A 22497-nucleotide genomic window follows, 5' to 3' on the forward strand; every position below is an offset into this window, starting at 1 on the left:
AAATATCTTATACACAATTTCTCACGTTTTATTTTATTTTGTGTGTGTGCGTGTGTGTGTGTGTGTGTGTATACAATTCTATACAGAAGCATATTTTCAGGTTTCTTTAGGGAATAAATGAGGTCATCAGATCAATCTCCAAACTCAAGTCCCTCAAGCAACCAAAGAATGGTGGTGCTAGGACACTACCTCTTTCTCACCATCACTTAACTAGTCACATGTCAATGTTAAACTTTGGTGCCTTTTGTCCAAAGTAGATTTTTTTCTCTGCAAGTACCTCACTCAAGATATCATTTATCCGTCTAAGTCCCTCAACTCTCCTATTTCACAATACTAAAACTTAATATCATTTCCGTGGTTGGGAGTGGATTTCCTTCTGATAAACAGCTTCGGCCGACAGTGGGCAATTATATAAATTAAGTGAAGTCTTTAAAATTTACAATGATAACCATAATGACAATGATGATGATGATGGTGATGATGATGGCAGTGGTGAGAGTAGTGATGATGCTGATGATGTTGATCATTATGGTCTTGGATGCAGTGGTGTTTCTAGTGCTGCTGGTTACTGCAGTGGTGATATGGTGATGATGGCTAAAGAAGTGATGGTGTGAAAATGATGTTGGTGATGGTTATGACAATAATGATAATGGTGGTGATGATGATGTTGAGTATATAGCTTGTGCCAGAGAAACAGATTAAATGAATTAGTGAGGGAGGAGGAGCAGGAGGAGGAGGAGTGTAATAAGGGAATCAATGGTCAACACATTCTGTCTTAAGAGTTGTTTCATAAGACAAGCAGGAGGTCAGTATTAAATGGGGCCTAATGAAATTATAACAAGCTTGCCCTGTTAATTTACAAAGTGTTCTAAATTGGGGAAACTGGGATCAATTCACGTTGGAACCAACTTAGTATCTGGGAGGTTGTCTAGCCGCAGATCAGCTCTGATTTAACAGACCTATGATCAGATATGTTCCACCTATGACCATCCTGTTTTAATGAGTAGAGTAAGTAGGCCTACATTAAATAGCATGCTCCTTTTTTCTTCAGACATTACATATTACTTGAGGAAGATTTCACTGCTGTTTCTATCTGCAAAGTGACCACACAAAGACTGCTTCACCGGTTTTATCAATCTTCAAACCATAAGAGGGAAGGCCTGTATGGAAATGCTGATCCTACTGGAAATTTGTCTCAAATCACATGCTACTGTATTAAAGGCACATTAGATAAGGTATCCTAGATATATTGTGCCTAAATAAAAGATGGAATAATCACAGCTATATGTCTATAATATTGTAGGTTGACTGGATCAAGGCTGATCTGGAGATAATCACCAACAAAACATCCCTTTCTGTTAGATAACATAGTCCTTAGATATATTTGAAGAGAGGACGATCTGCTGGGACAGAACTGACTTTGGGTACCAATAACAGTAACAAAACAAGTTGCAGACTCTCTCAGTAACCTGAAGAGAGTTGGACTCCCACACCTCCACCATTGCACAACATTAGGACAGACTCCTGTGGTAGGATAACAATCTAAAGAGGACAACATTATCATACTATCTATTCCTGTTATTCCAAAGACTGACAGTCAAAAATATCACCAGACCTCTGGCTTACATTTTCTATAGGAAAAGTGCACGCATGTGTGTGTGTGTGTGTGTGTGTGTGTGTGTGTGCGTGCGTGCGTGCGTGTGTATGTATGTGTGTGTGGTGCCAGATAGAATCCAAGGAAGCACTTAATGGTGAGTTTCAGTAAAATAAGATAAATACCACAAGAAGTGAAAACCATTTTCTCTTCATGAAATATTTATCTTATTTTATGAATTATACGCTGGGTAATTTAACTAATTACTGTTATTGCTGTTTCATTTCATTATTATTATTATTATTATTATTCAAATACCGCTGAGGTTGACTTTGCCTTTCATCCTTTCAGGGTCAATAAAATAAGTACCAGTTGCATGCTGGGATCGATGTAATTGACTCATCCTCCCACAAGCTGCCCTTGTGGCAAAAATTTGAAATAATAATAATAATTATTATTCTAATTATTACCTTAATCTTTGATCATTTCCTACTTCTTTCTGTTTCAGAAGTTGTGTTTATGAAATATTCCTTCCTATGGAATAGTTATGTCTGAAACATCTACTTTGATTTTACATCCCTTTTTTGTCTTCAATCAATTCCTATTCCCACACCTCACCACTTCTAACTCTGATAATTACAGCTTCTCAGTTGTCTTCAATTTAACATCTATTTCAGATTTATTATCCAACATCTTATAAAAACTTGGACAATTGTAATGAATTTCTTGGTGGTCTGTGGTGGTGATGCTGGACACGGAGAAGCCTAGCTTCCTCACAGAGTCTGGCTTTTCCGAACTAAACATTTGTTTACAGTTGATAATCCTAATTCCAACAAATACATCATCATGTATCTCTGTGCTTCTCCAAAGAACGGCATCGGACAGAGATATTCAGACAATACATTGATAGCAACTGCAGACAAGGACAGAATGTTAGCTTCCGCTTCATCTAACAGAACAAAAACTTACATCGCTTCAGATTTATTTCCATTCAACTCTAGTCACACATACTTGCCAATTTTTACATCTGAAGTTCTCCGTGTTACTATGATTGAAACAACATCAAACTTACACTCAGCAGTAGATGATAAAGTAAACAGCTAGTGTGTGTGTGTGTGTGTGTGTGTGTTAAAGTGAGGTTATTATCTTGAAGCCTATTTAAGAATAACAACCTTTACTGACGGGCTGACTCATTACTGAGAACAGAATTGAATTTATTGTAAAGCTCATGTCGACTGGGACATCGCAGTCTCAATCAACGGCTTATTCACTTCACTTCAGTTAAATAAGGTGTTAGGCAAAACTAATATATATATATATAAATGTACATGAACATATAAACATATTTAAATATATGTGAATATGTAAATATTTAGAAGTAGTTGATTGCCTTTGTTACCTAGGGAGGTGGCTGCTCTGAAAGTATAGGTGCTGGAGTAAGAACTGGTTGGAAAGAGTTCAGGGACCTACTACCCCTGCTGAGACAGCAAAGACCTTCCCTAAAAATGAAGAGCAGATTGTATGATGCTTGGGTTAGAACTGTAATGCTGCATGGTTGTGAGACATGGGCCTCGAACTCAAAGGACTTGAGATAGAAATGAAGTGAACATATCCCATTGGATGTGTAATGTGTGTGTGTGTGTGTGTGTGTGTGAGAAAGAGTTTGTAGAAAGGTGCTGATTGAAAAACTGGGTGTAAGAGAAGTCAGATGTTGTGATAAAGAAAGAATGAAATAATAGGATGGCCATCTGATGCGTATGAATGAGGACAGCTGTATAAAGAAGTGCCACTCACTTAATGTGGCTGGAAGAAGAAGGCCAGGAAGGCATGGGATGAGCCCGATGGATTAGATGACAAAGGATCTGGATCCCTGGTAATATGAGGTTCTCAAAAAGATTTGCCCTCCTCAGCAAAATTGAGTCATGGTAGAGCCATATTTTGGGTTCTCCAGCCCTTACAGCTAATTCTTCTAATCCCATCCTGTTATCTAAAAGTGAAGACACATCGGATAATGTAGTTTCAATAAAAGATGAAATGGTTACAGCTGGAATATCTTTGATCATGGGTCTACCACATTAGAGCTGATCTGGGGTTAAACAACAACAACAACTAAAGAGTTCCCAACACTTCACAAATGATGAGAAGGAATCACTTTCTGGCCACTTCAAACAGAATCTTTTGTCATGTGATCTTAACCATTAACTTCTTAATGACTCCTTCCACTTGACTGACCACAATAAATCTATCAGTGACTTCACTAATTACACCGATTAGTAAAGAAAGAATCTAGTGCATCCGACTTAGTATGACTCAGCCAGGCTGACCACAGCACTGTGCTAGGAACAAATTACTTTCAGTATTAAATACATGAGTAGTAGTAGTAGTAGAAGCAGCAGCACCACCACAACGGATGCCACCACCACCACCACCACCTAGACAATGGTGAATGTAAAAGAACATCTGAATTAACCAAAGCCAGTTATTGAGATTATGGAATGTATTTTTCAAAAACGCCATTTCATCTTTTATCTGAGAAACTACTGAAGAAAACAAAAAAAAGAAGAAGAAGAACATTTCCTTTGTTAGCGAACTGTTAGCAGAGTGAGTAAAACGGTTTCCTGTGATATAAGCAGTGACACCTGTTGCCCACTCGAAATCAACAGTCATTGAGACCAAAATGGCTGACATGAGTCAGACTTTGAAAAGACCCAATGTGAGATAGGAATTAATTGCAATGTTGGTTTAGTAAATTGCAAAATAAGAACTATCCTCATGTACCTATCCCTCTATTAAAGGCACCAAGAACTGATTGAGAGGTACAGGAAGAGAGAAGAATTGTCACAGAATCAGATATTTCCTGCAACCGTCTAAAAGAGAGGGTATCAGATGCACAGTGATGCACAGTGTTGTTGCCTAATGTTCTAAATGTAGGGTCTTGTGGCAAAGAGGTGTTAAGAGGGAGCTGTTAAAATGTGTCATTCATATTCTGGCACAAAATTTAAATTCTAAGAGCTTAAGAAAGTGTATTTGCTCGGAAGTGAGACGAGAGAAGAAATTGGTTAAGTGATGGCCCTGAAGTCAGGTCATTACTAATTTCCTCAACTTCAATTGCTCCAGAATCAGCTTCCATTGTTAAACAAGATGATGACTAACAGACACACAACTGTGTCATACAATACATTCTCAATGATTGTTATTCAACCCCCAAGTCAGCCCTCATTGAACAAACTTTTGCATTGAGACAATCTTGTCATGACCACCACTGCCCTTTTTTCATTGTCTAAGGTGTGCTTTTCTTTTTAAATAGTAGGGAATGATTTGAGGGAGATTAGGTTGTTGTATCTTGTAGGTTGAGTATCTTTTACCCACCAACACATGCAAAATGTAATTGCTGAAGAAAGAGAGAGAGAGAAAGAGGGGGGAGAGAGAGAGAGAGAGAGAGAGAAAAAGAGAGAGAGAATGAGTACTGACCGAATACTGCTGGTGCAACTCTCACTTTCTTTCTCTCTGTCTATACAAGATGTTTTCTCAAGACAAATACTTTAGTAGTGTAACTTTCTACAGTACATCCACATTAAGTAAGGTATACAGAATGCTATTCTGAACTAATACTGTTTCCATCACTTATAACAATTACACATGCAGGCACGTGCACACACACACACACACACAACTCCTCACATACATGGGACATGGGTACAAGTTCTTTTGGGCAAGTGAGAGTGGGTGAGGTAGACACACTGTTAGCTGAGAAATGGATAAAGAAACTGAAATAATCAGTGTCTGATGGGAAAATTACAATGCAACTAGTTACAACTGCACAACATTTATCTTTGCATGCATCCACAGAGAGGATTGGCTGAAAAAGAGAAAGGACCACTTCTAAAAGACTACCTCCTCAATGATTGACAGTGTCTTCATTATTGTTGTTGGCAACCTCAGATGAACACGTTTGCCAACACAATGATGGCCTTCATGGTTCAAAAAATGAGCAAAGTAGAACGCTCCACCCATGATGCAACTGACTTAATTACTTGTGAGACACACTTTCAGAAACCTCACCATCTAGCAATCTGGTGGACACCTGTCAGATTTCATCCACACCAGAAACTACAGCTTAGAAGATGACCCTCATTCAGGAAGATCTGTAGAGCTCGATGAGGACATCCTGCGAACCCTGGTGGAACAAAATCTCATTGTAACTGTTGAGGAATTAGCAAAGAAGCTTGGATTTGGTCATTCAACCATTCATCGACACCTGCATGCCATTGGAAAAGTCAGCAAATTGGGTCAATGGGTTCCTCACAAACCTTCTGAGTCTAATCATGTGCAAAGAGTGAATGTGTGCTCTTCTTTGCTGTCACATCTCATGAATGAACCTTTTTTTTTGTGCCAAATAGTGACTGGTAATGAGAAATGGGTTCTCTCTAAAAATGTCAAGTGCTGAAGTCAGTGGGTAGGGAAAAGAGAAACACTGGCACCCCAGGCTAAAGAAGGTCTTCACCCATGTAAGGGGTTGTTATCTGTTTGGTGGGATACGAAAGGTTTAGTCTACTTTCAACTTTTAAAGCCAAATCAAACAATAACAAAAGGAAAAGATACTGCGAGCAGCTTGAGTGGCTTAAATCAGTGCTAGGAGAAAAACGACCATCTTTGGTTTCAAGATGAAAGGTGTTCTTCCATCAGGATAATGCTCAGCCACATACAGTGAGGATGACACTTCCAAGGCTGGAGCAGTTTGAATGGGAAACGATGCCCCACCCATCATATTCGCCAGACATTACCCCATCTGATTACCATTTATTCCGCAGTCTTCAAAATCATTTGGACGGAAAAAATATGAATTCTGTAGACGAGGTCAGAACAGTAGTGGAGGAGTATTTTTCGTCATGAATTTTGGAAGAGGGGCCTTGCAAGTCTACCAAACGGATGGAAGAACATTGTAGAAAACGAAGGTGGGTATATTTTAGATTAAAAAAAGAATTTTGCTTATCTTTTTTTGAAAAATAAAAGAAGTATAAAAAAACTGCATTATTTATGGGATGACCCAATGTGTGTGTGTGTGTGTGTGAGGGAGGGAGAGAGAGAGAGAGAAAGAGAGAGAGATAGAGGAATGTTGATTGAAAGAAGCAACAATTTATACCACACTTATGTCAAGGCCAGAGAAGAGATAAAAAAATAATAAATTCAGTCAGGTGACAACTGCAATATTTTAGTCGGTCGATACAAGAATCACAATAACTATTATTCTTTGGGTTTTATTTTTATTCTCAATTTATTTAATTCATTTCAGCATGGTTTGTATTATTTCCAACATGTTTGAATGAAAGTCAGATAAATTTATGATCTTTTTTTACTAAATTAAGAGGTTTGTTCTAGCTGTATTATATAATAACTTCACTATTGCAGAGATAATTTTAAGTATGAAAGAAGCATTTGTTCAGAGTAACACTGGTCTGTTTGTTTTTGTTTCAGTAAAAGTGAAGTAATATTTTGTGAGGTTAGGGTTTTTAATGTTTTAACTCATAAATCTACGTAAAAATAATTATGCAGTGAGGAAAAGACAACATTAGCTCAATGATTAATAATGGTTTCTAATTTTGGCACAAAGCCAGCAATTTAGGCAGAGTGGGATGGGGGGTAAGTTGATTACATTGACCCCAGTGCTTATGTTATTGATCCCAAAGACATAAAAGGTAAAATTGACCTTGGTGGGATTTGAACTCAGAACGAAATACTGCTAAAAAGTTTGAGCTCAATGATGAATATTATTTTAATCTTTTTATCAAGTAAAGGAGACATTTGTGGATATGCTCAGTCTTCTTTTAGCAAAGATTAAACCCTAATCGATACAAAGGGTGGGGCTAGTGGGTAGATGTTTGAGTTGGAGAGGAGAGGTTTGTCAGGGACAGATTGTGCGATGGGGTGGGTACATAGATATAAATGACTTGCTTTTATAGCCTTGATTTTAAGTCAGGTGGATGGATCTTCTCAAGCACAGCAAATCACCCATCATCTCTGACGTGAGGCTCAGCATTTGAAGATAGTTTTTCATCATTTCATCCTTCGTCTTCCACAGGTCACCTCCTCACATGACCATACGGTACAGTCTTTTTTGTTGCATGCTACACTCCATGTTTTTAATACCCAATTTTTTCTGAACTCATTTACACAGATTGACAAGCAAAAATAGGGATGGAAGTAGTTGAGAGAAGGGATGAGACAAGCAAAAATAGGGATGGGAGTAGTTAAGTCTCTGAGAAAATACATTAAAAAGTGAATATTCCATATTGAGGAGAAGGGACAAACTGGTGACAACTGATATCAGAGTTCAATATTTCATACTTGTCAGTTAGCAAGTGAATAACCGAATGAGATAATGTCCTACATGCAGGGATTTTTTACAAGAAAAAAGGACACTAGAGACAAGAAAAGAGGCTTGTGTGAAAAAAGCCACAAAGCTGGTCAGTGAGTTAACATAGAAGTCTTGCTGAGGACAATGGATAACACGCTGGATATTTTATATTGTAAAGCACTTAAATGGATGCAAACACATATATTATGAGATAATACATTCCAAAATGGGCCGAGTGGAATTAGGAATGAATGGATTAAGCAAGGCTTTTATGAGTGGAACTGTCTGTGTGTGTGTGTGTGTGTGTGTGTGTGTGTGTGTGTGTGTGTGTGTGTGTGTGCATACTTGTGTGCATATACCCAAGTCAAAGATCAAAACTATATTCTTCCTGTGATAAAATTTAGTTGGTATTTATTGAAAGATATTTATAAATAAAAAAAGAGACTTTATATTAGGAGACAGACCCAGAAATATGGTGGGATTTGAATAAAATTAGCAATAAGAAGCACCTGCATTCTTTAAAAATAAAGTCCCCTTCCCCACCACTGTGTATCTCCCTCACTGTCCTTCTAGAATTTAAATATTAACATTTATGTTCACTTCAAGAATAAACATCTCCAAAGGAAATTTAAAGCAAACACCCTCCCCACATCCCGTAGCACAACAACTACACTACAGCTGCACCAGACAGCATTACATCTGTGACCCACCACCATCCAAGACAGCAACAGAAGTTGTGCTGTTGTAATGTTCCTTCAATGTCAGAAACCACATTTAATTGGTAAAAGACTTTCTGTTATTGGAGTTGTTTGGAACTGTCACAGCCAGAATTCATTAGCAATGGTTTGGCAAAGTTTGGCATTAAATACTGTCAAAAGAACAATAGGAAAATCTCTGAGACTTACAGTCAGGATGCATTACCAAACTCTGTACAACACCTGCTACACTTTGTTAGAATGTTGATAGAGAATGGCTGGGGTGAGGAGGAAGGAAAATAGCACACACACACACACACACACACATATATATAGGCAATACTAAGATAGGTGTATATCCATCCACAAACACTCATACATTTGTGCATATGCAAATAGACATGAATTCATGGCTACCTACATTTTGTGATAGATGACAACATATGTCAGAGATACCAAATCTAGATGTTTGGCAATTTATGTTTTAGTCATTTTGACAAATAAATATGTTAATACAAACATATACACATCTGCCTTCCAACCCTATATATGTATGTGTGTGTGTGTGTGTGTGTGTGTGTGTGTGTGTGTGTGTGTGTGTATGTGTGTGTATTATAATGAAAACACAACCAAGTTCTAATTTAATCTTCTTATTTGGGTGTTTTCTTATCTGCATTTCAGACCTTTATAGTTCTTCGTCTAGTGTTTCATTTATGAAAGAGAATCTAAATGCCCTCCTCCATAGAGATTTTACCCCAGACACTTTGCAGCTATGTGGCCATTCACTATCTCTGTGTTGTTATATGCATTTGTTTGTATCTTTTGTGCAAACTGACATAATGGTATCTATTGTTTATTTTATCAGAATATCTATGTTTAAAAATGAAGCTGTATTAACATTGTTTTAGAAGTTACATTTTAGTAATGAGTTGTTCTATTGCACACAAATTACATACAGAAGTGTACTTTATGAATCAAATGTATGCCAGGTATAGAAGAGATAAACTCCTAATCAAAAATTACATAAAACAAAACACATGACTATCACACCACAAGCAAACACTAGCAATAAATAAAGATCAAAAACCTCCTTATTAAAAACACCTGACAAACTTTTAAATCTGAGAACAAACTTAGAATGACCAATATAATTTACAGATTTGATTGTAAAAGTTCAGGATTGTGTTGCATTGGTTCTTGAAATCCTTCTTTTGTATAGGCTCACATTGTATTTAAAATCAGGAGCAATTGCAACACACTACATCACATACCATAAAAGAAAGAAGCTAGATTGGAAACTATCAAGAAAATACATCAACACTCTATAGACTTCCCCACAGAAATGAATTACTTGTAGGAAAGTCTGTGTAAGCATAAGTTATCAACTGTAAAAGGAACAGTAGAGAAGCGAACACACACAATAGCCTGAAGATGTGGCAGAGATAATAGCCTGGAAACATTGTAAAAGATCAATTTGGGAATATTGTTGTTCCTAATGAACTACAATAGATACAAAAAGAAATAAATAAAAAAAGATTAAATTAGAACATAGTTGTATTTTTAATGACATATCTAAAAGAAAAGCTGTATATATATATATATATATATATATATATATATATATATATATATATATAAGCATCAGTTGTGGTGTGCAAGAGAGACAATTGCATTGGTATGGTCATTTGGTGAGAATGGATGAGGATAGCTATGTGAAAGAGTGCCACAGCCTAGCAGTTGAGGGCACCTATGGAAGAGGTAGACCCAGGAAGACCTGGGATGAGGTGGTGAAGCACAACCTTCGAACATTGGGCCTCACCAAGGCAATGACTGGTGACCGAGACCTTTGGAAATATGCTGTGCATGGGAAGACCCAGCAAGCCAAGTGAGACCATAACCCGTGGCCTTTACTAGGGGTGTAGCCAACCTACTTATACATACCTTCCCTTCTTTGGACACAAAACCCTGCTTGCGAAGACCTGTTGAGGCAACTGAAATCAAAATCGAAATTGAACCAAATTCGATGATTGGCACCTGTGCCAGTGGAGCGCTAACAGCACCATCTGAGTGGGATCACCACTAGAGCAGCGGTCTCGCTTCCGTGCCAGTGGCATGTAAAAAGCACCATTTGAGCGCAATCATTTCCAGCATCGCCTTACTGGCTCACTCTCACTCAAATTAGAGATAAGTTTGAAGCGAGAAAAGATAGAATTAATGGTAGAAAACCAGCAGCAGTTTATGGATTAAGGGAAACTGTCAAATATGGCTGCACACAAAAACCAAACAAAATGTTTCTTGATGTTTGCAATTCTATTGTTTGGTGTTATTAGCAAAACTTGGACCAGAATGATCATCAACTTGAAAATAACAACAACAACCATAACAACAACAACAACAACAACAATAATAATAATAATAACAATTTAATGTCTGTTTTCCATGTCAGCATCATAAGAATAATTAAGTTCTATCAGTAGATTCTATTGAATTTTGAAAATGAAATCTATTTTAATAAACACTGATTTTATAATCATTCAATATCTGAATACACATCTTTTGGAGACACTCTAGTGTATGTGTGTATACGTGTGCATACACACATGTATGTGTGCATACACACACACATATATACATACACATATACATTATATGCATGCACGTACATAACACACATAGTGGAAGTGAACTTGTGACTCAGTAAGACCACTTCTTGCACTCGGTAAGTTCGTGCAAATGTTCTGAGAGGCCAAGAAGTTCCTGTGTGTGAATTTGTTTCAAGTGGATAAAGTGTTGCACGGCACAGAAACCAGTTTTCAGTGCAATCAACTTTAAAAAACCAGTGGCACTGCAGGGACCAGGATGGCCAGAAACCAACTGCACTTAAGAAGTCTGTCTTCAGATGAGTTTGCCTTTTCCTAGAAGAAAGAGAACTTGCAGTCCTCACTCCTATTGGTTCCCATGCTAATTAGAACCCCTAACTGGGACCCAAACATATACTTCCACACAGTGTCAGAGTAGACCTGAGAGGAATACTGACTCAGAGATGGCTCCACATGCTTCAAAACCATGGAGCTCTCATACCAGGATCCCTCTACCCAGGGCACACACACACACACACACACACACACACACACACACACACACACAGCTTGATCCTTTTATATTTGCTATGCCATGCTCACAAGGGCTGGACTTATTAATGAGGTGTTGTTTTTGCAGCTAGGTACCATTTCTATCACTAACCCTGTTTTTCAATAAGGGGTCATTTTATTCCATTTGTCCTCAAAAGTGCAAAGCTAGAGAATGGACTTTGTTGATAGGAAGAATTAACAAATACTGTTTCCCCAAACACTGTGTTGTTTGGATGATTTGAGAAATGACAGAAATATTTTGGGTAGAAGGGGAGGGGAGAGACAGAATTTGACATATTTTTTCCTACACAGCAGGAACAGAACTTATAAACAATTTTGTGAAATCCCATTTTGCATAACCATTACACAAATGCTTGCAACAGAATAGATTCCATTAAAAGTAGTAATGGGGCAATGTATTAATGAGAAATTAAGTCTGGCACTGATTAGCAGGGTGGTTCTCTCTGACAGGCTTACACACAAGAATTACTATCAAGAATTCCAGTCACCAATGTCATGTCTGTATTCTTTGATCTCATGAGCATGAATGCCATCAGTCTCAAAATTCTGGGATGGACATTGTCCACCCAAATTTGGTCAGACTTAGAATATGATAATTCCGTTTACTTGAGCTGTTTGAGAGAGAAGTAAGAAGTTATTTAAGTATAAAAACTCACCAGTGTTTGGTTTCTTTGGACCAGAAATAAGGAACAGATCTCTGGATATAAGGCCATCATTTTTGTTTTAGAGAACCAGTGGATACAAGGAAATTCATACATAAATTCTTAAGATCCTCACTAATAACCTGCAATACAAAGAATAGGGTTTCTTTAATTGAAAAACTCTGCACCGAGCCCTGACAGTATTGGCCAGTATTGGCTGTGTCTCTATTAGGATACCGTACTACACTGTTATAACAGCACTAACTAATAATGGTAAGATTACAGTATTCAACCACATACTCTACCCCTAATGGTGTACACTACTGTATAGGTACAACAACCTCTTGACTGGCCTTCGTGCCGGTGGCACGTAAAAGCACCCACTACACTCTCAGAGTGGTTGGCGTTAGGAAGAGCATCCAGCTGTAGAAACTGCCAAATCAGATTGGAGCCCGGTGTAGCCATCTGGTTCACCAGTCCCCAGTCAAATCGTCCAACCCATGCTAGCATGGAAAGCGGACGTTAAATGATGATGATGCTGATGATGCTGATGAGGTTCCAAAGGGTTAGTCATATACTACACCTCCACCAGTGCACAGTATTGTACAGTTGAAACAACAGGATCTAATGACATGAGATTATTGCTTTTTTTTTTATTATTATTATTACATTGTACTTCATTAGCTTAATTAGAAGAGGAAGGGCAGAGCTTACAAGCTTCTTCAGGTCCTCAAATGCTAATGGCTGGAAGGGCAGAGCTTACAATCAGGCTAAACCTAGTATTAAGATCGAAACCACACAGCTAGGTTTGAACCCAGCTCACATCTGATACATCAGGCCTAGGGTTGAAAATATTACAGATTTGATCTCTCTTTTATTCAGACACAGTGTATCTAGGACTACATTATTCAATGTGTTCTTACTTTTATAAGATTTAGAGTGTGGAAAAGATTTAGCTGCAATTACTAGTTTGCTGCTGCTGCTGATGATGATACAGTTGGATGCTGGTCACAATTGCATCCTAAAGTGACCTCCATGACTGAAAAATGTATATTCTCAGGGCAAATAACTTTTCCTTTCTAAAATTTCCAAGAAAATATCAAATAGTCAAGATGAAATATTATTTTCACATTAGTTCCATCTGTAAAATATTTAACGATAATAGTTTGTTGTTGGTTTTGTTGTTGAGTGTGAAACTAGAAAACAATCTTCGTCATATCCTTGGTCACTCGTAACAACATTTATAAAGAGGTGAAACAGAAGCAGTTAAAAGAAAACTACTTTCTCCATTAACTACGGGGGAAATTAGTCAGTACACATTAGAACAGCAGAGATCAAGTATTTGATAAGTGTTTACTCAATGTTTGAAGAACACCAAAAAGACCTGAGTTCCTGTATGTTGAAGGAAGTGCTTTAGTAGAACGGAAATAATTAAAACACAAGAAAATGAGGTGATCTTTTTTTTCTTCTCACTCCCACCCTATAAAAAGTGAAAATTTCAACAGGTTATTGATTTGATCTTTAGATAAATTTTAAAACTTATAAAGACACAAAAGTGAAAGCTAAAAATGTGTATTGACAAGTTAGTTTTTCTTGACAGTTTTGTAATGTTTTTCATGTGGTACCCTTGAGGTGAACAAATGAAAAGCATTCAAAATAAATTTTGTTTTAAATAAATAAACAGTAAGAAAACCTTTTATTATTATTATTATTATTATTATTATTATCATTATTATTATTATTTAGTAGTCTTATTTTTATCATGTGCTTTCACTGCATTACTAAGCCCACCTGTGTGTGCCTTGGGTAGGTCCTGTGGTTTGTTGTGGTATTCTTATTTTCATCCTTTCAGGGTTGATAAAATAAGTACCAGTTGTGTACTGAGGTTGATGCAATCAACTGGCTCCATCCCCCAAAATGTCAGTTAACGGTAAGAGGCAAGGGGTATAGATTTGTATAAAACTAGGGACCAATATATGTTGTCCACTCATCTTCATATCATGTGCATACACACATACATGCACATGCGCACACACACACACGCACACACACAGATATATTAATGTTTGTTTTTTTAAAGTTGAGTTAATAAAAACAATTTCACATTAAACTGAAGAATTACTCAATACTTTCTGGTAGAGAACATATTTATTATACTTTCCCAAGAAGAAGGGTGACAGTGACTTTAAAGTTTTGATCTGTTAGCCTTGATGAACTGATTTTTACCAAATATTTCTCTGTACCAGGGGTATTTGAGGGTTACGAGTTTTGAAAATACACTGTGTTCTAGTTTATATATATTTCCTTCCGAGAACAACTTGCAGCTGCTCAAGTTGGGGTTTAACATATTTGATTGAGAATTACTTCTGTATTAATGCACAACAGCCAATGGCTTGTCCCTTCTTACCTTAAGAAATAAGTAATAGTGAAGATAATAACAACAACAAAATGTATGTTTTTGATATGAATTGAAGAATTTATCAGGTGTGGAAACTGAAGAGTATTACAGGATAAACACTAATTACTATTATCAGGAAATATAAATATCAAATAGCAACATTAAGAGATTTTAAGGAAGTTTTTGGAGTCTCACAAGTTGAAACTTGTCTTAGCAGAGAAAACATCAAATTTCCAAGAAAGTGCATTAGTCATAGTAGCAGAGAGAGGAAACTATTAGAATGCCATAATGTATCGTGTGGGAATGAAGTATTGTTAAGCAGTTTGATAAAAAGAAAAAAATGTAAATAAAATATACACACACATACTTACATTACTACACATACATGCACAACCACACACACACACACACATACGTGCACACACAGATGCACAAATACACGCGCACACACACACACACGTGTGTGCGTGTATGACAGATAAATAGGTAGATAGTTAAATATACTCATATATGTATACATGTGAAAATGTGCCAATGTACATGCACATACATACAAATACACACATACATATGCATTTATTCAACTTAAAATATTGAGTTACATTCAGCTGTGGATTTATAAAAGTGAGATGTGAGGTATATAAATGTATATACATACATCCCATCTCACTTTACACTAATATATGAAAAATATATTAAAAAATGTTATGTAAATACATATTTATAGGAAAACACACGCACGTGTGTGTGTGTGTGTGTGTGTGTGTGTGTGTGTGTGTGTGTGTGTGTGTGTGTTTGTATGCATTTCTATAACTACATCCACCTGATGCCTCAAACACGATGGTGAATTTAAGGAAAGCCTTAGGATACAAACAGTACTGCTAACAAAACTAGGTCAGCACAATGTACTTTTGTTGGGACTTTGACTTCAACATCTGAAAGTCCGTAGGAAACATAATCTCAGAAATGCTATGACATGAACAAAATCACATACAATATCTATTTGGTGTCATTAAGTTGACACTCGCAGAATCTGTAAATATGGCACCTGACCAAGAGCAACATCTCAGACCTCTTCATTGATAACATGAAACTCATCCATGAAGTGGAAGTAACACCAATGATTCTCTCAGAATATAATCAAGTAGAACCAACTGAAGCAGATCAAAAATATACAGCATACAGGAAGTAACGAGCCCTTTGCAAATCAGTTCAAGGAAAGTTTCTGAAACAAAATTGCCCCCAAAGAAGTCTCTCTATGCAAGACAATGGTATGAAACTTAAAGAATTAATGTTCGTAATTCAAGCCATCTGCATTAAATTTGATCCAGGGAGAAGGGTCAAAACACCTTTCCTTGATTCAGGGGGGTCCCTTATGAGACGAAGAATAATGATTTCAAATCACTCAAATCAGCTTAATGACAGCCGGGAGTTTTAGATATAGAAAACAAGCTCAGACAACTCCATGGAAAGGAAGGACAAGGAAACCAGTGCAATTGGAAATGCCAGATAAAACCGAAGAACTTGTTCAAATTTACAAAAGAATCTGTCTTGATGCATTACAGGATAGGGACACTGTTCAAAGACAATAGCCCGTTAACTACAGACCCCCACCCCCCAAATGATATGTAAAATACTAAATAAACAATTCTAAAGTGTTTTCAGTTGGAGAAATCCAAATAATAAGCCTGATGAGCTCCAGTATGTGCGTGAGCCTGGACAGATCCCTGCTGGCCAGCTTCATGTCAAACCGTCCAACCCATGTCAGCATGGAAAACGGATGTTAGATGATGATGATGGATGATACACACACATTATTCTTCTACAAGAATAGTATTGACAATGACTACAAAGTTTTGGCCTAACCCTAGCCTTCACCTGATGAAGGCTGTGCTGAACTTCAGAGTCACTGTCAGTACTATTCTTGTTAAAGAATAATAAATTTATACTCTACAAAAAGTATTGAGTAATCCTTCAGTTTAATGTAAAAATTGTTTCACTCAAACTTGACATAGAAACACACACACACACAAAGATATTTTCAGATTTTTGTTTCTAATTCTGATTTCTTTGACATGAAATGAATGTGGACCTTGCCTCCCACCAGCTAATGAATGTGGCCCCCACCAGCTAATTTCATTGCTAAGTGTGGTTTAGTGAGGAAGGGGAAAGCATAAGATTTGCAGGAACCGACTAAGAATCACCGACATATGCACACATTAGAAATGAGAACATAGTGAAGATAGTGAGAAAACTGCTAGATAATGAAACCCAGAAAAACTTCCAAAAATATGGCACCATATTCATCTACTAAAATTCCCAATCTCCGCCCACACCTTTCTGCTTCCTTTTTCTACTGGTAACATGTGCCAACAGACTTGTGGTAGAATCTTGCACTCTTAAATCTTATTTCATGTGTCTTTAACTTCTTTTCCTTTCATCTTATTTTTTTTACAATTTTCTCTTCAAACCCAAACTCTGACACACAGTTCCAACAATGTTTTCTTCTTTTATTCTTGTTTCTTCTCCCTACAACTTATTGTTAACAGCTTGCTGCTGTATGAAAGCAACCCATAACCTTGTAAATTAATATTCATCGTTACACTGTTTTCCCCAGTAATCTATGTTAACCAATCTGATGAGATTAAAAACAAATCCACTTAATTGTACCTTTTTTTTCTTTTTTCATAAGTTTCTCCTTACAACTTTTCTTTTTGGCCTTGTTTTCATTAAATAAAAATTAATGAAATAAACTTTTATGCTTTTTTATTTTGATTCCTTCAGTGAACTTTTTTCTGTAGTTCAGACAAATGAAGACAAAGAATTTAAAGCAACAACAACAACAATAATGATAATTAAAAAAGATGTATTAGTAGTGATGATGATGATGATGATGATGATGATAATAATAATAATGGGGTATTAATTTGTGAATTATCTGTTCAGAGAGATTGCTTTTCATGAACCTAGCTTTAAGTTAAAGTGAACATAGACACCACAGACACCACAGCAGCAAAAAGAAATAACACAAACTTTGAAAGGAAACCATCAGAAGATTTTCTTTCAAGAAATAATTGTTTGTGATGTAATTAGAATAGAAGCAAGGTTGAGTACAGCCATTTTCGGGAGAACCATTGGTCGACAGAAATATGTTATGTCGGAATTAGGACAAAAAAATAGCCAGAAACCTAGTAACTGTTTTATATGAAGTATAACATTAAAGAATAATTAGGACATTGGGCAACTAGAACTAAAGTAATGTGACATTGAGTTGTTAGGACATAGCAATTAGGAGAGAATAATTAGGACAGAGCAATTAATGTGTTCAACAACTGAGACACAACAATTAGGACAAAGTAATTAAAACATGGAACTATAAATGATTATGAAATAAGTTAGGGGCCTTAGGGTCCTGAATACTTTCTGCACATCCAGAGTATAAGGCAACACCGTCATGCGCTGGCGCTGCAGCAGAAGCCAGCTTTTCCAGTGCATTTTCTGCAGTTGACAACTTCCTTAGTGCTGGTGCCAGAAAAGATGCACACTCATGTACAGTGTAAAGGGATTGACAAAGGAACAGTGAAAGAGTAGAGCTAGGAGAGGACATTTTAGTCTTGTCTTGTTGAGGACATGACAACACTGGTGTTGCTGCCTCAAGAAAATACATCTACTACACACTGTAAAGTGGTTGGTATTGCAAATGGCACAGAAACCACCGCAGGAATCCAACCTAAATGATGTATGAACAGCAATCAATGAGTGCAGGAGGGGCTTCCAATAAACGAAATAACTCAGGTCGTGATGACTCATACAACTTATGCAAGCATGGGAAACAGGTGAAAATAATGATTGAGATATATATATATATATATATATATATATATATATATATGCATAGATATATGTGCATGCATACATGTAATACATATACAGATGATAATGATGGTGATGACGACGATGATGACAGACACACATATGTATGTTTACACACACACACACACACACACACACACACACACACACACACACACACATCTTTGATGCTGTTGAAGGAAATTTCATTGTTGTGTCCCATGGGGGGATATTAGCAAGATCTCTTCACAGACTCAACACATCTATGATACATGGTGTCTAATTTGCATGTAGAAATCACATACAGGCAGAATGCAAAAGCAGTGAAAAATGGTGCCATCCATGTTAGAATCAATGATGAGCCATTAATATAGAGAAGGAAAAATGTGGAAAACATCACCAAAGTTGAAGGGTTCCATTGGAATCCATTGTGATCAGGGAGATGCTGGAATAGATAGAGAAGTTCTTGAGAATGGGATAGATTGTAGCAAGTTTACAGAGATTGGGACAGAACCCTAGGGAGAAATGAGAGAAAGAGAGACTGAAGTGGAAGGGTAGGATTGGTAGATTGATGAGTAAAGATTGAAGCTGTGGATAAGAGAAACATTGAAGAGTAAGGATAACAGTTACCACTGGAGTACAGAGTTTGATGAAGAGATTCCATCTGGACTTATGCCATTACTGGAGTGATTGAAATGTTCTTAAAGGGACAGAAGTTGGAAGAAAAGATAAATATAAACGCAAAGAGAAACTGGTTCCTTCATCCCCCTTTTTTTTATGTATCTATGATTTGATCTTGTTTCCTTGTCAACAATTTAAAACTTTGAAACAAAAACAAAATCTAAATGTAATTAAAGTATTTTGTCAACAGTTCATTAAATGACCAATTTGTAAAATAAAATAGTGTGTTTTATTGATGTAAGTCAGAGGAAGTAGAGAAGTTAAATGTAAGTAGGCAGTTATTTTTAGTGAAGGATCTCTTATGAAGCCATCCTTCATTTGAAAGTAATTGTTAATTATTTCAGAGTGGATAACTTAATAAGTACCAATAAGAGGTGATGTAATAAACTTAAAAACCCACCAACGCTCCACCAGCAATTGAACTTATTAAAAGTCGAATCTGAAAAGAAATCTAAATTATACAAACGATTCTTATTTCACTGTGTAACCCTTATAATTGATATGATGGCAAAGATAAAGTTGCTGTTTGGGATTGAACATTTATACAGAGACGAAGATTGGTCTAACAAGTTTCGTCATTAACTGAGTCTTGTAGCTTTACGTGAGATTTGTTGTTTAGCCCCTGATAAAGCAGACCTATGATCCAATGTATTCCATCTGTGACCATCCAGTCATATTTTTTAAGTCAGTGTATTTAAAACAATAACAGCTAAGGTGGCAGGCTGTGATTTGAGGGATAGTTGCTGCTATTTCTAGCTGGCTGAGTGACCACAAAAATTATTCTTCACTGCTTTCTCATACTTATTGGAACATCGAACTGATTCAATGCCAACAAGAAGAATTAATACCAAAATCTCCAGCTTGGTCTTTGCCACGTTAAATAAAGAATGACAGAAGCTGTGTGGAATCTTTTCAGAAGATCAGTGGCCACCCATTTTCAGAAATAAACCCAGTTATTCTGGTTTTTATAAACTTTCAAAAACGAAATAATTTCAAAACATCTGACTGGAGAATTCCTATTGTCTGGGCATGAAATTCCATTTAAGATAAATTAGAACACAAAAATCAATTAAATTAAAAAATCAAAACACACTATCTTATAGAGCAAAAAATTTCTTTTAAATAACAAAACATTTTGCCAATGCACATATATATATATATACATATACACACACACACACACACACACACACACACACACACACACACACGCGCGGTCTGCAGTGTGTACAGAAATTCTGGACAGTAGCAAATAATGCTGCTGAAGATGATGATGATTATGGTCATTAAAAAATATTTATTTCAATTTAAGATTTGATTTACATTATTTCTGGAATCTCTCTCATTTGAAATTCCCACAGACATATTCACATATATAAATATTATCCGTACCACATTATATACAAATGCATTATCTACAGGTTATCTATATGGACACGTGTGTTATTTGCATGAACAATGTTATTCCAATGCAAACATGTATGTTATTCACATGGATACATGTTATTTACACAGACAAATGTCTTCAGTCCTAAATACAATTTATAATCTTAAATATTTGGTTTCTATATTTAGTAAATTATTTCTGATGAGTTGTGGTTGGTTCCTTTATTTGCTTGGCTTTTGTGAATAAAGTCTGAGTGTACTAAGAGTGTTTTTTCCCCTTTTTGGATGGCTTGGATTGAGAAGGAAGGTCAAAAGCTAGTGAGAAAGGGGAGAATAAAGCAAGAGATCTAATTTGAATATCTAAAACAGAGTGTGGACTCTGATAAAACCCTTCAAAGACCAGATGGTGCTGGTGTTAAGCAGGGTAACTCATTAAGTCTTGTATTAAATGTTAGCAAGGGAGAAAACATAAAAATAGCAGAACAAACCCTGATAAATTGAATCATGTTTGGGGATGTTTTGTCAGTAATTGACTTTACTTCAGATGATTGACAGAACAAACAGAAGTATCTAATGAAAATTTATTTTTAATGAAAATAAAGAATTGCTAAAAAAGCAGGGCTGTTTAGCATCAATTTAAAAGTGAATGTCTTCTTGCCTGGTATTATAACAACTGTTCACTCAGTTTGTCCTTCAAAACCCCTAATGGAAAAGTATTTTGTGAGAGAGAGAGAGAGAGAGAGGAGGGGGGGGGGGAGCAATCATGCTTTTTTTGTTTCTTGTTCAATGGGTTTATATTTGAAAATGCAAAGCCACTGATCTTCTGAAAAGATTCCACACTGACTGATATCAACTTGAAACCCATTGTTCGGGATAAAGCAAACATTACATTTGTCTTGTAGCTATTTGCTTTCCTTTTTCTTTTCCAAATCTTATTGATTCCTTCTCGTATTACAAATCACAAAGTCACGGAAAGCCATTGGGAGAATTTGTTTAACAAAGAACAGCTGTTGAATACTGCGTTTCTGGATTGTTTTGATTTCAATGACACTGATGTGGTGTGTGTGTGTGTTAACTTCAACAAAGCCTATTATATTAATATCAGGTGTAAATCATCATCATTTAACATCTGATTTCCATGCTGGCATGGGTTGGATAGTTTGACTGAAAACTGGTAAGCCAGGCAGCTGCACCGGGTTCAAATCCTAATCTTTTCTACAGACATGTTTGCATCTTAAGTACCTGATACAGGCATGTCTGTGTAGTTTACTTCACAACCAAATGGTTTCAGGTTCAACCCCATTGCATAACACCTTAGACAAGTGTCTTCTCTTTTGATCTTGAAATTTAGTAAATGGAAACTGTGTGGAAGCTCATCAAAGTTACAGTTTCTGTTTCTGGGTGGTTCACTTAATCTATTCACCATCTGTTCCTCAAAATCTTTTTTTATGGAGTACACTCCATTGCAAGTATTTAAGGCAAGGTTTCCGCTTGAAGGAAGAAATTTGTACCTTCCTCCCATTAGAACGAGATGTGATGAAAAGATTCATTTGGGCTTTTCTTCCTCCTTCACAGGCCATAAATACCATTCACCATGAAAAGGTTTATTTCCTAAAAAGGGTGAACAGAAAGGACGAGGACAAAGAGGGAGAAAGCTATAGTTGATTGTACCAGAGCTACTGTATTCTCTGCATTTAGGAAGATGTAGCTTTTATCGTAGACCTATTAAACCATCTTAGTTCA

The 22497-nt window shown here is 36.5% G+C and overlaps 1 protein-coding gene across 15 annotated transcripts in view; it reads right to left on the reverse strand.

Moving 5' to 3' along the window:
- The window catches only part of LOC106874508 (lipoxygenase homology domain-containing protein 1), a 173475-nt gene that overhangs the window by 54257 nt on the left and 96721 nt on the right, over window positions 1-22497 (reverse strand). For 11 of the 15 annotated variants that reach the window (XM_089359177.1, XM_089359182.1, XM_089359173.1 and 8 more), the window contains exon 2: window positions 12453-12580. The exons of the other annotated variants lie outside the window; for them this stretch is intronic. The gene's annotated coding sequence lies outside the window, so the exon portion shown is untranslated. The remainder of the gene's footprint in view (window positions 1-12452; window positions 12581-22497) is intronic. 15 annotated transcript variants of the gene reach the window in all.

The sequence above is a fragment of the Octopus bimaculoides genome, chromosome 11, assembly GCF_046866305.1.
Source record: "Octopus bimaculoides isolate indiv1 chromosome 11, ASM4686630v1, whole genome shotgun sequence".
NCBI classification, from domain to species: domain Eukaryota; kingdom Metazoa; phylum Mollusca; class Cephalopoda; order Octopoda; family Octopodidae; genus Octopus; species Octopus bimaculoides.